Source organism: Mesocricetus auratus, unplaced genomic scaffold (assembly GCF_017639785.1).
Source record: "Mesocricetus auratus isolate SY011 unplaced genomic scaffold, BCM_Maur_2.0 Super-Scaffold_100020, whole genome shotgun sequence".
Taxonomy (NCBI): Eukaryota; Metazoa; Chordata; class Mammalia; order Rodentia; family Cricetidae; genus Mesocricetus; species Mesocricetus auratus.
This window is the reverse complement of record NW_024429201.1, coordinates 20922892-20939533: the sequence shown is the minus strand read 5'-3', so window position 1 is coordinate 20939533 and position 16642 is coordinate 20922892. Positions and strand designations below refer to the sequence as shown.

The following is a 16642-nucleotide window of genomic DNA, read 5'->3' as shown; positions in this document are numbered from 1 at the left end:
TAAAATTAAAATAATTTAGGAATTACATAATCACAAAACAGGAAGTATATAGGAAAGAGAAAATTAACATTTCTAAACTATTGAAACAGAAAAAAAACAAACAAAAAATCAAAACGAAACCAGCTGTTGTTGTGGGGCACACTTGTCCCAACACTGGGGGACAGAAGCATAACCACTCTAAATTAAAGAACAAACTGTTCACGCAGGAGAAAAGAAAGAGAGACACACACACAGAGAATATGACTATCTCTTTGGAACCGTCTCTCTCAAAAAGAACTGACTGAAGGCTGTCTTGTAAATAAGCACAGATGAAAAAAACAGAGCTATCCTCCTGTTGATATTTGTGTTTCCTGACCATTGACCCGGGACCAGAGCTGAAAGCAAGCCAGCTGCCATCCTTTGCTTATCCAGGTGTCACAGGTTGTGTAGTAACCTCCTCTTTTGACACAGATGTTTCTTTTACAAACCACTCTTCTCAAGAAACAACACCCATCTAGTCATATAATTTAACTCCTTACTAGTAACAGACTCTTGGGCAAGGGCATTGTCCAGTGGCCCCAGGTACTCCTTCAATGACTGTAGCCCCAGCTGCTGACAGCCCTCAAGCTTGTGGCCATGGAGCTGCCCATCACCTTGTAGAATAACAATACAGGTAAGTTCAGCTTTTTCAGGCTACTGTGTGAAGATGTGACTCTGTCCTCCCTTGCCTGTCTAGGGCACCTTCCAATTGGTTTAATAAAGAGCTGTTGGCCAATAGCTAGGCAGGAAAAGACAGGTGGGACTTCTGGGGAGAGGGAGAAATTTGAGAGAAGAATCTGAGAGGGGGGATTCGCCAGCTAGATATGGAGGAGTTCTGACATACATTAAGGAGGAGAGGTACCAAGCCACACGGCAGAGTGTAGACTAATATAAACAGGGTTAATTTAAGTTCTAAGAGCTAGTTGGGAACAAGCCTAAGATAAGGCCAAGCTTTCATAATTAATAAAAAGTCTCATGTCATTATTCGGGAGCTGGCAGTCCACAGAAAGTTCAACTACATTCGATAGGTGGGGGCCTCCTGCTGGTGGATAATGGATATTGTCTGCTTCATGGCATCAAACACTTTCTACAAAAGGATAGTTTCCAGATGTGGTGGCCAAGTCCAGTCTTGGGGGAGGAGAAGGCATCTGAACTGAACCTCGAAAGTTCACCAAGATATCAACAGCCAAACCGAAGGTCGTCCCAGTGAAGCATACCGTCATTGCAAGGGGAAATGCTAGATGCCATGAGGGAAGGTTGGCTTTGTGGAGCTTAGTGGCTTCTGGTGATCAGGTCCCCTTTATGGTCCCTCTTTAGCCTGCATTGCTGGCTTCCCTTCCCACACTACCCTGACACAGGAGCTTGTCAAGAGCAGGGTGAGGAAAGAGCATTATGTCCCCATGCTTTGCCTGACCTTAATGAACCTGCATTCATCAGAGAAATCCCTGATTTTGGTCAGAGGGTAATTCAGACTGACGACTGACTTGAGCATCTCATTCACTTGCCTTTCTATAAACAATGAGTCCCTACAGTATGCCTTTCACTGGGTTGGGCACTAGGAAATGAGGCAAACTGACCTGCTCTCAGTACCCCAGAGACTTAACAGTGATACAGTTACTTCCAAAACCTCTCCATGGCATTCTTTATGTTAAGCAGGTACCTACCCCAGTAGTAATTCTACTCCTAGACATTCATTTGAGAGATATAAAAACAATTCACGAACTAGAGGCAGGCCAGGTATAATCATAAATAGATTATACCGTAAAACAAAGGAACCTGTAACAGGCCCATGAAGTAACATGGATACATCTCAAAAATAACACGAAGGGTGAAAACAAGCCAGACACAGAAAGGTACAGGCTGACTGATTTCATTACATTCTAGAAAAGCAAAACTAGCCTGTGGTTGTAGGAAGCAGAGGTATGGCCACCGCTAGTCTGAGGCCTGATTGAAAAAGAGCCTAAGTGGGTTGATAGAAATGTTTTGTACCTTGATAGTCTTTCTATAAAACTGTTTGGATAGTTGATTGATTGGTTAAAAATACACCTTGGCATATAGACATGCTGTATAAGGCATGGCAATGTCTAGAGGGAGCACAAGGGAACTTTGTGGAAGTGAACTGAAGTTTCTGCTCGCTTCCACAGAGCCACACAAGAAAGGCTCCTGACCCCAGCCAAGGATGTATGGAGAGACCCCTGGGAGAAAATGGCCCAGAGTATTTCTGGAGGAGGAGAGGTGACAAGGTCAAAGTATAAGACAGAGGGGACCCTCATGACAGAGGGAATGGATTAACTATAGGTACATCAGAAATGAACCAAAATACTATGACTGGACCATTGTGTAAAGAAGGCTGATATTTTATGGGGCTGGGTGACTAGAAGTCGGATTCTGCTTTTAGTGCAAATATAGCCTTCTGGGCTTCCTCAGGGGCGAGCAACTTCCACATACAGAGGGCTTTAATAAGTCCATAAGGCTGACCCAGACAAACCCTAAGAGTCCTGGATACCAACCCTTGACACATCTGCAGTGTGGCCGGGCATGGAGGTGTTGTAAATAATGTCCTATTTGAAGTTCATTGTGCTTGGTTTGAATGTCAAAACACAACCCCTGTAGCTAATCATGCTTAGATGTGTCATTTGGATTTCAACTCTTGGAGGCGGGGGTTGAGTGTGTATTTGAAGGGTGTGCCACATGTAAGGGGTTGATTTCAACATCCAGTGACATCAGTATTTTCCAAAGGCTGTCTCACAGAAGAAGAAAGAAAGAAACAAAGAAAGAAAGAAAGAGAAAAAAGAAGGAAGGTACCTAGATGGGCTTGGGAAGTGGCACTTTGGAAATGTCACAGAGCATGGGAACACACCAGAATCGTACAAAACCATCTTGTCATCCCTTCAACATTTCCCAATATGGTCATGGGAACTTAAAATAAGTAATAACAGCCAGCCACTCAAGCTGTGGAACACTATTAAAGGTGTAATGGCTTCACCCCAATGGGACACAAGTGGCATTTCCCATCAGCAGCGAGCACTGTGGCAGCAGGCCAGTGGCTCAAGTGATCAGATGTGCCTCCTAAGAACTTAGACCACTCTCACCACAAGAACTAACAGCACCAGTGATGTTTATTACATGCTACTAAATCCTAGGAATTTTTCATGTATTGCCTTATGTAATACTTATACCACCCACAAAGAAGATAGTATCAGGAGCATGAGAAATCAGAGACACACCAAATAATTTTAAACACCCGTTTAAAATATCACAGCTAAATCACTGGGTTGGAATCTGAACCCAGGCATGAGTCCCAGGCCTCTGACTTAATCCCTATGACAGTCTGCCACCTCCACTGCCCAGGACAAGTCGAGGGCATTCTTGCACACTTTCACTTGTTCATTCGCTCACTCATCCTCTCACTTGTTCATCCACACAAACCAGAGAGATACCAACAAATGCACAGGCGTTTCGCTACACTGAAAGGGGGGTGGTGGCTTATTCTTGCTCAAATGTTATTGCAGGCATTGGACAGCATCCTTCACTTCTTGCTCACCACTAGATGGTAGAGAAAATCACATCACTTGCTCCCCTCCCAAGAACATGTCAAGTCTGATTAAGTTCTTCAACACGCTAACCAAAAATGCACAGAATCCATAGTGAGTTTCAACTACTGCTTTTTTTCCAGGCCAGTGCTGATGTAGCCATGTAATCGAACCCTCTGTAAGACACTTCTGGAATTTTCCTGAACCATATATATCACTAAAAACTTGAAAGTAACCATCCCAGAGGTAGTCAGTCTGTCTGATAAAACAGATATTTTATGATGAGTACACCTTGATTTCTAAAAACAAGAATTTCACCATGGCCCTCTCCTATCAGTAGGATAATGACCCCATCCTATCAGGAGAGTAATGAGACAGCTACTAGGTCTTCTAAGCTGTAGGAAGAGACTGAATCTGGCAGATCCATCTATTATATCTCCTTGTCCGTATGTCTTTATCATCTGACACAAATGAAGAGGAAATATTTCAATTTATGGACAGGAACATTTGAAAAGCAAAATCCTTCTATATTTCATGAAGAATCATAGAAGCTACAACAATGTGATAGCTTCTATAAGTTGGCTACTTAAAAATTTGTTATTTGATTAATTATTATTGTTGTACATGTGTGTACACCTGGTGCCACAGCACCCATGTAGAGTTTTCCTCTTTCCACCTTTATGTGTGTTCCCTGGATTAAGCTCATGTCACCAGGCTTGCAAAACAAACGCTTTTACCCACTGATCCATCTTGTCCACTCTAAGTGGCTACTTTTAATGTGAATTTTCCCAGGAATGTTTGCTCTCAGCTTAGACAATGGAAATTTCTGACTTTTCTTTCTTGCCCCTTAAAGAAACCAACTCAAAGCCAGCACAGAAGAGCTCACAAAAGTCAAACCTGGGTGTCCACAGTGATTTGCCTCACTCAGAGAGAGTGAGAATCACACGTTTAAAAAAACAAAAACAGGCTGTGGAGATGGGTCAACAATTAACAGTATCTGCTGCTCTTTGGGGGAACCGGAGTTTAGTTCCCAGCAGCCACTCTAGGTGGCTCCATGGACAATACACTCAAACACACACACACACAGCACACACAGCTCACACACACACACACACACACACAGCACACACACACACACAGCTCACACACACACACACAGCACACACACACACAGCACACACAGCTCACACACACACACACACAGCACACACAGCTCACACACACACACACACACAGCACATACAGCTCACACACACAGACACACACACACAGCTCACACACACACACCACATGCACACACACAGCACGCACACACACAGCACACACACACAGACACACACACACAGCTCACACACACACACACAGACACACACACAGCTCACACATACACACACACAGACACACACACACAGACACACACTCACACACACACACAGCTCACACACACACAGCACACACACACAGACACACACACACAGACACACACACACAGCACATACAGCTCACACACACACACACAGACACACACACACAGCTCACACACACACACACACACACAGAGAGACAGAGAGAGAGACAGAGACACAGAGAGACAGAGAGATAGGGTTACTATTGCTGTCATGAAACGCCATGACCATAAGCAACTTGGGGAGGAAAGGGTTCATTTAACTTACACTGCCACATCACAGTCCATCATCAAAGGAAGTCAGAACAGGAATCACATACAGGAGCTGTACAGAGCCCATGGAGGAGTGCTACTTAATGGCTTGCTCCTCATGTCTTTCTTAGCCTGCTTTCTCTTAGTACCCAGGACCACTAGCCCAGGTTTGGCCCCACCCACCATAGACTGGGCCTTCTCACTTCAATCACTAATCAAGAAAGTACACCAAAGGCTTGCTCACAGACCAATCTTATGAAAGCATTTTCTCATTTATGAATCCTTCTTCCCAATAACTCTACAATGTGTCAAGTTGATACAAAACTAACCCCCACATATATCTATACACATAACCACATAATAAAATAAATCTTTAAAAACAAATACACAAACATAACTGTGCAGGTAGCAAGTGGAGTACCCTACAAAAAGGCTAAGAAACCCTTTGTAGGATGACAATACTCTCATGGTGGCTATGGTTCCAGGTCACAGACCTCAGGGGACATCAATAGGCAAGTTCACTTTCTCATAATAGAGCCTATGCAAAATGTGACCTCATTACTACATTCTTACTAATGGACCATCACATTTTGGATAAAATGATCATCATGCTTTTTTCCCTCCCCTCTGATCTGCAAGTTGATGACAAGTAATTTGCATATGTAAAACAAAAACAGTATGTATTTTAGGATTCCACTTGAACAGAAGCATCAAAAACTAAAAATAGAGGATGGGTTCCATTTGTAATGACCCTGCCAACCTGGGCAAGCCAGCATGACTTTTTGGTAGGAATAAATCCATCTCAAGTCAGACCTTCAATTCACTCACTGGAAGTAAACCAGCTTTGAAAACCTTTGGCTTCTATAAAGGGGGTTCGATTTTAATTAGATGGAATAGATGCCAAGCTTGCATATTCTTGTTGCAAGAATATTCTAAAGACAGAACCATAAGAACATTTATAAAGACTCGGTGTATGTACGCCTCAGGGTTTAGGCTCATAGAATTTTAATATTAAATAGATTCATATTTACTATGCTAAAATTAGGAGGAGAAATCCATCATAGCTGAGCAGTTAACTATAAGCATACATCTGAAGTGACAAGAAGACAGGCTTAAGATTCCGAACACAGATCCCAGAAGCATCTGGCAAAGCTATGCATTGTGAAAGCTCCTTGACTTCTCGTATCACACTACCCCATATCCTGCCATCTGCAAATGCCATGGATTCCCAGGATGGAAGCATACATCCCTTCTGAGTCATTCCTATAAGAAACACTAAAATATGGTCTCTAGCAGTTGAGCATGGTGGCCCTGAATTCAGGGAAAAACACAAAGCTGGACTCTACTTCCTGTTATCCAAAAAGAATGAAGATTTCCTACACTCTATATGAACACCAGCGTGTAAGATGTGACTCCCATAGCAAGAACTTAGTCCAATCTTGGAGACATTGGAACTGCAAAACCTGCAATCCACAAGAAAGTGCCCAGGCTTCCTAGGACATATTAGAAAACAGCAGAAAACCACCTCCTTGTTTGGGGTTTCGCACGAAGAGTCTTAAGCATGCAATCCCCGTTGTTTGTTTCTGGTAGATTTATGAGACTCATAGAGGGCAATGCCCTCATTGCAGCATTACCGTTCCGTGTGATTAATTGAGGGCAAATCGCTGCACAGGGGGCCAAGATCACTACTAGGAAGCAAGTCATTAAAGAAAATTAAAACTCTGCCAGGGCTTCACTTGTAAATGTTTCCTCCAAAGCCTTAGAGCACCGCGTTAGGGAAAGAAAATGCAGCCACTGTCACCAGGGAAGCAGGCCTCCGGTGACACTGCTGCATGATCCCTGGGGTCTGTACTCAATGTAAGCATCCAGCATGCTGTGTTTTAGGAACTGGGCAGAAAGCTATGGAGGAAAAGGTATTTATATTTGGGGCCTAAGGAGATGGATCAGTGGGTAAAGAGCTAGCTACTTTATGAGGACCTGAATTTAAGTCCCCAAGACCCAGGTAAAAGCCAGGTGTAGTGGCATGCACCTGTGATCCCAGTGCTGTGAGTCTGAGGGGGAGACAGGAAGATACCAAGAGCTTGCTGGCAAGCCAAGCTAGCTGAAATAGTGAGCTTCCATCTCATTGAGACACACAAATATGGTGGAGAGTAATAGAAGACACCTGACTTCCACCCCTAGCCTCTGTATGTGTACATACATGCATGTGTACCATATACATACAGGCATGAATACACATGCACACACACACTAAAAAATGGGAAAAATACTGAGAATTTGAACAGCCTTACTGTGTAATTGTGCAAAGAAAGGCTCACTCTTCTATATTACACACTGATAAACTTTGGGTGCCAACAGTTTTCTCTAGGCAAATCTTCCAACCAAACATTAACATATCAAATTAAATTGAGTTAATGTATTATATATAAAAATGGATATGTGATCCATTATCCAAGGAGACTCATTAGTGATTTATTATGGCAAATTAACATCTTCGCAGGCTTATTTATTGTCTGGCCCAAGGTCTGATCTGAATCTTTTCTCCTCCTTAGCCATCTGTGTCTAAAATGAGGAGGGGATGAGAACATGAAATGTGTTTCAGTCTGGCAAAACAAGGGATCTACTTCTAAAGATGACAGCACAATCACTCTGAAGATGGCTATAATAAATATGTACTATTTGGGGCAGTATTTTAAAGCTGACAAGTAGAAGGTCGTGCCAGGGAAGTTAGTTCACACTCTGGGAGTGTTCTTAGCTAAACAAACCCTAATTGTTTTGCCAGGGCAGAGACACTGGACTGTTAAATAGGATTTAGTGGAAGAGAAAGAACTTAAGAAAGTGTTTCACTGATGCCCAGCTAGCCACCCACGTTTAATATATTGCTGTTTAAGATATTTTATGTTAATAAAACAATGTCTGGTGACCAGAGAGGCTGACAACCAGGGAGTAATCACACTGTGTGGTTTATGTGTCTTCTCACAGTGCATCCATTCCACGAGACTAGGCTCACTTAAAGTATTTCATGGAAAATACATTTTAACTTGTTTTCATTTGCTACACAAGGCCATGTGGTAGTTACACGGACCAAGTCCTAAATGAGAAACAAAAAAACAAAAACAAAAAAACTAATGTAAGGATATGTTCTCTAGCAGTCTATGGAAATTCTCATACTAAACTGATACACAATAGTGTAGTCAGTTAAAAAAAAAGAAGTAAAACCAGCCGGGCGATGGTGGCGCATGCCTTTAATCCCAGCAATCGGGAGGCAGAGGCAGGCGGATCTCTGTGAGTTTGAGGCTGGGCTGGACTGACAGCCTCCAAAACAATACAGAGAAGCCCTGTCTCATAAAAACCAAAAAAAAAAAAAAAGAAGTAAAACCATAAATTCAGGAATGCATAGTTTAATTTAGCTGCCTTATTTGGAAGAAGGAGGAGGAGGAAAGAGGAGGGTGAGAAGGAGGAAGAAGGGGAAGAGGAGGTTGGAGGAGGAGGAGGGGTGAGTTTGAGGCTCAATTCATTTCATAAGTATTTATCAGACACCCATTATACACTAAGCACTGTATGTGGTCCCTGTGAAAGCAAAACTAACAAAGGAAACACAAGTTTTCCACCCGTGTGATGCTTACTCTCTGGAGGAGTAGACAGATATTACAAAAATCATTGCACGTGCAATTAATTCAAATGCTGGGTGTGACAAGAGCTGCTTCCTGGTGAATGTGGAGTTTGATTTTTGTCCCTTTTCCCAGGACTCTCTCAAGTCAACCAATTTTAAGGAGATGACTGCCAGAATTTTTAAACTTAAGGTAAGATATGGTTTATGTTTATCTCCTTCTGATACCTGTGTCTGGCATTTTCTTTCCCATTCAGGAAACCAAAATCTGACCAGAAGTTTGTTCTAGGGATGTATTTGTGGGAAAAATCCATTGAGGCTTGGGTAATCTATAGACAGTAGCCTGCCATCCAAAATTGAATGTTCATTCTTATTGACAGGACGTCCTACATTTCCATGCTCACATTTGGGTCTAGAAATGTGGTTAGTTAATGGCATTTTTCCACTCTAGACAGAAACGAAAAGAAACCGTTGTGCTTTAGAAGTTCCCTTGGAGGGCAATTCTGATGATACACACTTAGGCCATGAAGTTGGGTGTGGACAAGGAGTAGGGAGTAAATATGACTAAAATGCATTACATGAAATTCTGAAATATAGTAGAAATAACTTTAAAGTGTTTTTTATGAGACTGATATGAACAGATGTCTCTTTAACATGCTTACATCTTGAGTTTTTAAGCCAATTTTTAATATTTCCTTAATCATATTTGAAGCTGTTGGCTTTCTAGTACCTGTAGACACTTCCATGTTATTTGCAGGCTACCTCTGAGTCTTAATTCGAAGAGATTATTTCCAGAATGTAGGAGGGGGGTGCTAAGGTTTTTTAGATCTCCAGGCATGCTAAGTCCTTCCTAATCTTTTGTATAGATGGGGAAAGAAAGACTTTGAAATCATACAGTGGTAGGATCCCAAATCTAACATCAGGCACTAGAGTCAAGGTTTGAATTGAAGTCTTCCAACAAGTTCCAGGTCAGTGGGGCAATGACACATTGGGTTAAACTGACCACACCAAAATCATCCAAGGAAACTGTTAGAGATACAGGCTAGAGATTTTATTCTAATCCTGATTCAAATCACATTTCTTGAGGGAGAAATCTGTGCTTATGACATGCAGCAAGAATCTCTGGCACAAAGGTACAACCCTGTGAAAATGACAGCTATGGTAAGTGTCCTTCTGGCAACACAACCCATCCAAATATCTTACTTCTAGTTAACTTATGGTTAGGTAATGGTCCCGACGACACCATAACAGGATTGGGAGAATGGCAGTTTAGTGGGTAGAGAGTGTTTCCAAGTTTTAACCCACAAACAGTGTATCACATACATTTTACTAAAGATTTATGAATTCATCTTTTCACGGAAAATGAAAGATAAAACTGCCTTATCTGAGAAACAGAGAGAATAAGAATGATCTCACTGCCCTCTCACCCTGGACTCCTGGGGGAGGGTCTAGGCCCTGCCCTGGATGAAATGACAGACTATGGACACCCCCATGAAGGGCCTCACCCTCCCTGGGGAAATGAGGGGATAATGGGGGGGGGGTTGGTGGGAGGGCGTGGGAGGAGGGGAGGGAAAGGGAGAAGGACCTGGAATTGACATGTGAAGCAACCTTATTTCTAATTTAAACTTAAATTTAAAAATAAAATATATAAAAAAAGAAAAAAGAATGATCTCACAAGACAGCAAATGAGATCATGAATTCAAATGTAATTTGAATAGCACAAAGTGCCATATAATATTACATTGTTAATTCATCCTGGTGAATTGGTTGACCCAAAGGTGAATTCATTCACAAGCTAAAGGGGTTTAATTTTCCTCATTCTTCAACTCCAGCAGAAAGTAGGGGTAATTTGGAAACCCATCTCTGGAGTCGGGAAACTGTAGCTCCTCCCTCTGGGGGGTGGCTCATGGAGGTAAACGCACACTTGAGTGCAGGGACCCACAAAGTCCAGAGGAGGGCACTGGATCCTCTGGAACTGGAGTTATAAGAGGTTGTAAACTGCCAGGCATGGTGCTAGGAACTGAACTGTAGATCTATCCAAGAGCAATACAAGCTCTCAACCACTGAGCCATCTCTCCAGCCCTGAAGTTACCCGTCAGTAGCTTTATAGTAGAGCATAGCTAATTGCATTCTTTACATACTATCTCTGGCTACATTCAAGCAACAACGACAGGGTTGATTATTTGCAACAAAGATCTGGTGGCTCAAAATAACTTAAATATTTACTGTATGACCCTGTAAGGAAGTCTTGCTACCTCCTAACCAGGTGACCATATGCTTCTTAGACAAAGTTAAAATACTTCTCAGTAGAAGCCACCACATTTTAACCCATTCTAACAACAGAATCTTGGTGGTTGGAGTGAGAGAAGAGACAGTGCCCAGAATTTGATGCCTGGGGAGGGTATTGCTTCCTTATTTGGGGTTGGATCCCTGCCCTACAAGTCACTGTGATCAATGGAAGTGCACTTTATCTTTCGGGGATATTTAATACATAAAGGTTATGGACAACTTTCATTCCAAATCCAACTGTTAGTCACTTGGACCATTCTAGAAATGGTCACACATGTACACATATGCCTGTGTTTTTGTTTTTATTTTGCCTTCATTTTAAAGCTAATGATGATGGAAGAGCAAACTTAACCTCTGCACTTACTGGATGGACTCTCACCTGAGCAGCTTGTTCAACCCAAATTGAAACCTGGGGGAGGAGAGGCGAATGAACAGCAGCCCCAAGTTTGGCTCCCTGCCTCCAATCCACCACCCACTGGTTTGCTCTCCTGCTGTGAACTGGGCTCCATGTGCCGAGACAGGATGGCCCAGGCCCAGTTGGCTCTGCTAGCAAACCTGCCCCCAGAGAATATGTAATCAGGAAGTTGGCATAAATGCTTACAGCTCACCAGGCTCTACCAGCAAATGTCATGTTTCCTTTTCCTGGTACAGAATCTGCAAAAGGCTATAGTCAATCATCTATAAAACTAAGCCTCTGAGCTTCATTCTTTATGTTTCCGTTATGAAGTAGGTTACTAACAGCAAGCAATAGTGTGGCTTCCTCAGCATTACCTACAGGGGCAGGTTTCAGAAGAAAGACAGAACTGCCTACTACATTCCTAAATTTTGACTTCTTCAAACTCCTATAGATATATCTGGACAATAATTTGATGCCATAATGGCTGTCTTAACTCCTTCATTGTTGTTTCATTTAAACAACCCAAACTTAAAAGAGCTAATATCCACCAATCACAGAGAAAGCTCAAATTCCTAAAGTTATTTAATGAGGGCCTAGGCTGGCATGCCTAGCTTAAATTTATTTGGGCTGTAGTAGGAAATGAACTTATAGACTCAGTATTTCCAACATTAAGTATACAGTACGCTGCTGTTCCACTCCCTATGTACATATACAGGCTTGATAACACAAAGACCTGTGTCTATACATAGACAAATAGATAGACAGATTTATCACAATTTAATGTCATTTTTTAAAAATGAAGTTCAATCACAATTTAATGTCATTTTTAAAAAATGAAGTTCAATCCACTGCCCCAACCAAGTTTTTTTTTTAAAGTACGTAAATTATAGTCCAACTTCAGTAGATTAAAATAAGAAGCAAAGCTTCCATGACATCCAAAACTATTATAGGGAGCTTAACAACACTTCCTAAAAGTTTACACATAACCCCCAGTACCTTGATGTATTTGGAGATCTGGCCATTAAAGAGTGTGTTAAAGGTGGTCATTAGTCTAGGCCCTGATCTAATGTATAACTGATGTAAGGAGAATTGGTTAGAGCTTGGCCAGGCACAGGGGGGAGATCCTGTCAGTACACAGGAGAAGACTACCAATGTGGGAGACAGGCTGCCGCAGAGGCTGAGCTTTCCAGCACCCACATCCTGGACTTCGGTCTCCAGAACTCTGAGGGAGTGAATTTCTGCTGTGGAAGCCACCAAGTCTGAGGTAGTTGGCTTGACAGCCCTTGAAAACTTAAACAACCCTCACTTCAAATGCTCCTTTGTCAACTGAAGTTGATGGGGCCTAAGGCTCATTTCGATTTTATGGGAAATCCCCAAGGTCTCTGGCACAGCCTCTTTCCATTCAGACTATAAGGTGCCAATTTCCGAATCCTAGAATGGTTTTTAAACATTGGAAATTACCAGATTCTCAACCGTTTGAAGACCATTACTTACAACTAGAGCACAGTTCTTCATTTCCAAACAGCTGTGCTTTAAAAGCATACCATCGAAAAGCTTGACACACCTATCTGTATTTGTTCAAATGAAAAGAAAAAACAAAACTGACAACACATTACCAACATGAGAAATGCTGAATACAGTACCCTTAAGTTTGAAAATGTTTTGCTGGGCACCAAGTTCTGCTATGTAATGAAAGAAAAATTCCTTTGGAACCAAAGCAGCGAAGCTACTCTGGCAGCTCAGCCGGCAGAATGCTTGCCTTGCACGAAGGAAGCCCTGGGTTAGCTCCTCCACACCACAAACAAACATGGTGGCACATGCCTGTAAGCCCAGCACTTGGGAGGTGGAGGCAGGAGGATAGGAAGTCCAAGGTCATCCTTGGCTACCTAGGGAGTTTGAAGTTAGCCTGGGCTTTTAACCTTAAAATAGTTCCCCTTTTGTTCAATATCTAGGAGGTTACCATAAATAAACGGAGCGGTGAGATGGCTCAGTGAGTAAAAGGGCTTATCAAACTTGAGTTTGATCCCTGAAACCCATGTAAAAAACAAACAAACAAAAAACAAAACCGGTTATGGTGGCTTCAATGTGAAATCCCAGCATTCCCAAAAGCATGGCGGGAGCAGGGAGGGAACTGCCCAGCAGTTCAAGGACCAGCCAGCCTGCAGTACACAGCAACAAGAAGAAAGATCCTGCCTCACCAAGGTGAGAGGAGAGAATCGACTCCCAAAAGTTGCTCCCTGACCTCCACACTTACACAAACCTGCACGTGTGCACATCACACACACACACACACACACACACACACACACACACACACCATACATATATGCACAATAATAATAACTGACCCAATCTAAATTTTATTTTGCACGTATAACAAAATAACACTTCTTTACTATCATCAAAGAGAACATTTTGGGTAATCCCAAAATAAGAGTACTGAGATTTTTTTTCAAATATAAATAAAAGGAAAGACTAAGTTCAAGCAGATCTCAGACTTCCATACCATAAAATCTTTTCTTCACTGACTGATGACAAGAGCAAATAAGAGATACTAAGTAGATGCATTCAACATATAGTTCCAGAATTCTAAAAGCTAGGAGGGAAAAAAAATCACAGTGATAAAATAAAATGACTTTTGGGGGGGCATTTAAGAGTAATGCAGTTGAGCATTTCACAGGGCCAATTCCAAAGCAATTGTCCCACAGAGACTTCATTGTGTAAAGAAATTCACTTTCTGTGGTCTCGGCTAGAATCCCTCAGAAGAGGGCAAGAATAAAAGTCCTTAAGCCAACCATCTCTTCCAGTGTAAATAAAATCAAATGCCAATTTGGATGTAATATTCAAGTATCCAAGAATTTTGTTCATGAAATAGCTTCCAAAACTAGAAAGTAAACTTCTTTATGGTGTTACCCTAAATATTTAGAAATGAATTGGAGTTATTATTAGAAATTAGAAAACCAAATATCCTTGAGAGAAATGTGTCTCTTGGGAAGTAACTGAAACTACAGGCTATTTATGATATCTGAAGATGTTTGGGTCCCAAGAAAGACTTGGCCATAGAAATCCAAAACCTTTAGAACTAGTTTCCAAATGGAAATACTAAAAGAGGAAGGGGATAAACACAAACAAACACCTGGCCCTTAACTGTGAGCATCCTCCAGGCATCACAGAAAGACGTATCCACACCTCCTCCGAGTCCTGTTAAATGTACAGTACAGCACAGCTCTTAGGAATTGTTCAGTGTACTGAGCTGCAGAGCCAGTCTGCTCATCTTTGGTTCCTGGTTTCCTCTGACAGCTGTGTGACCTTGGACAAGTTGCTTTGCCTTGCTGTATCTGAATTCCCCTCTTCGGTCATCATGGGACTGTGCTGGTGGCTGGGAGCCCTAAATGGTTTTCTCCATGGGGAGCCTCTGGATGGGGCCAGCAAACTGACTGTCTATATGGTTACTGCTGGTGGTAGTGGTAAAAGAATGACTCAAAGACTACAGTGAACCTGGAGTGTCTTGGTGAGATTGGATCGAAAAGGAAAAAAGAAAAGAAAACAATGAAAATTCCTGTTTAGGTGACTTCTAAACATATTACTGAATTTTACTCATATGCTTTTTTTTTTTCTATCAGACCTCCTGTTTCAGAAATACTTATTTTTACTCTTCTGAGCTGGACCCAAACACAGCATTGGATCAGACAAGGGAGCAAGTCATTCCTAGGGGCCTCCTTCTGATCCAACAATAAAACTGTGCAGCTTTATCAATCACAGCTAAAGGCTTGTTTTTGTTTTGTTCATCTAGACAGGGTTTCTCTGTGTAGCCCTGGCTGTCCTTGAACTCACTCTGTAGACCAGGCTGGCCTCAAACTCACAGAGACCTGCCTGCCTCTGCCTCTGCCTCCTGAGTGCTGGGATTAAAGATCACCACCCGGCTGTTAAAGGCATATTTAACAAAAATATCAGCCTAGGACATCTTAGGCAAACACACCTAGAGCCTATGCTCTACAGGGCTCCTTTGCAGCTGTCACTCAAAGATTCAGAAGCTGAACACCCTGTGGCTTGCACATCTGCCGTTCTCGACGGCACCTGGTACATCCTGGATTGCTTCTGCCAGCTCCCTCCTCTCCCCTCCTACATCCCACAAGAGCACACATGGAGAGTGCTAGCTGCCCTGCCCCCGCCCCCAGCAGCTCATGTGCTACATTCAAGCCACAGAACTATGAGGGCTTGGAATGGTTTGAATAGTTTCATGTGGCCCTGACCACCCCTTTTAAAAAATCCACTGCGCTGCCTGTCACTTCCTAGTCTGTGGCTTTCCTCTCTCTTTCAGAAATCACTTCTTACCCTAAAGTTAACAGGGCTTTCTGACCACTTGCAAAACCCCAGCAGTGAACATATCTGTCCCGATCCCCTACTTCTGTACCCCAGGATGTTCCTGAGAGATCCAGGCTGAAGTTGGCCCACCTCCCTCCTGTCACTGTCCTGGGTGTCCTTGGCCTATACTGAACATATGGTTGGTTTCTTAGGCAAAGAGAACTTCACCTTCAGCCCTTCTCTTGACTCTATCTAATGCCCCATATGAAGATAGAATAGCTTTGTGTCTATTTCATTTCTTTGGTACATTTTCCTGCCTACTGTAAACATACTGCCAAATGTTTCAAAGCTTAAGACGGTGAGGCCCGAGGTGAGAGAAAATGATGGCAGATACACAAGTAAGAGCAATGCTTCTAAGCAAAAGCCAAATGTGGTTTGACTCTATGGAGTTTTTGGATGATACCAAAGCCAGTGCAAAACCACACTGACAGGAGCACATATAAGACTGGGCATTGCAAGTTGATGAGTCAACTCAGTAAGGCAGTGTGTGCCCAGTATCAGCATTCCACAGCACAGGACTGAATTTCAAGGTAGTGTATGAGAAGGGCTCTAATTTCTAAGTTTTGTTTGACCTTTTCCTTTTTAATCCAAAGTATTCCATTGTACTCTTTTAAGAAGTTTAATTTAAAGCAATGTTTGGACGGACTATTTCATTCTCTCACAGAGGACGTTACAGTGGCGACTAAGCAGAGTGAAGAATCTGCCAGGTCTAAGACTCAGTGTCCCTGGGTTAGCCATAAATCAACTCCCAGGCAGCGTCAGAATGATTGCTC

General features: G+C 42.4%; 1 protein-coding gene across 5 annotated transcripts in view; it reads right to left on the bottom strand.

Annotated features, from left to right (window-relative positions):
- Positions 1-16642, bottom strand: part of Arhgef28 (Rho guanine nucleotide exchange factor 28) — a 282273-nt gene that overhangs the window by 12904 nt on the left and 252727 nt on the right. The window lies entirely within an intron of this gene.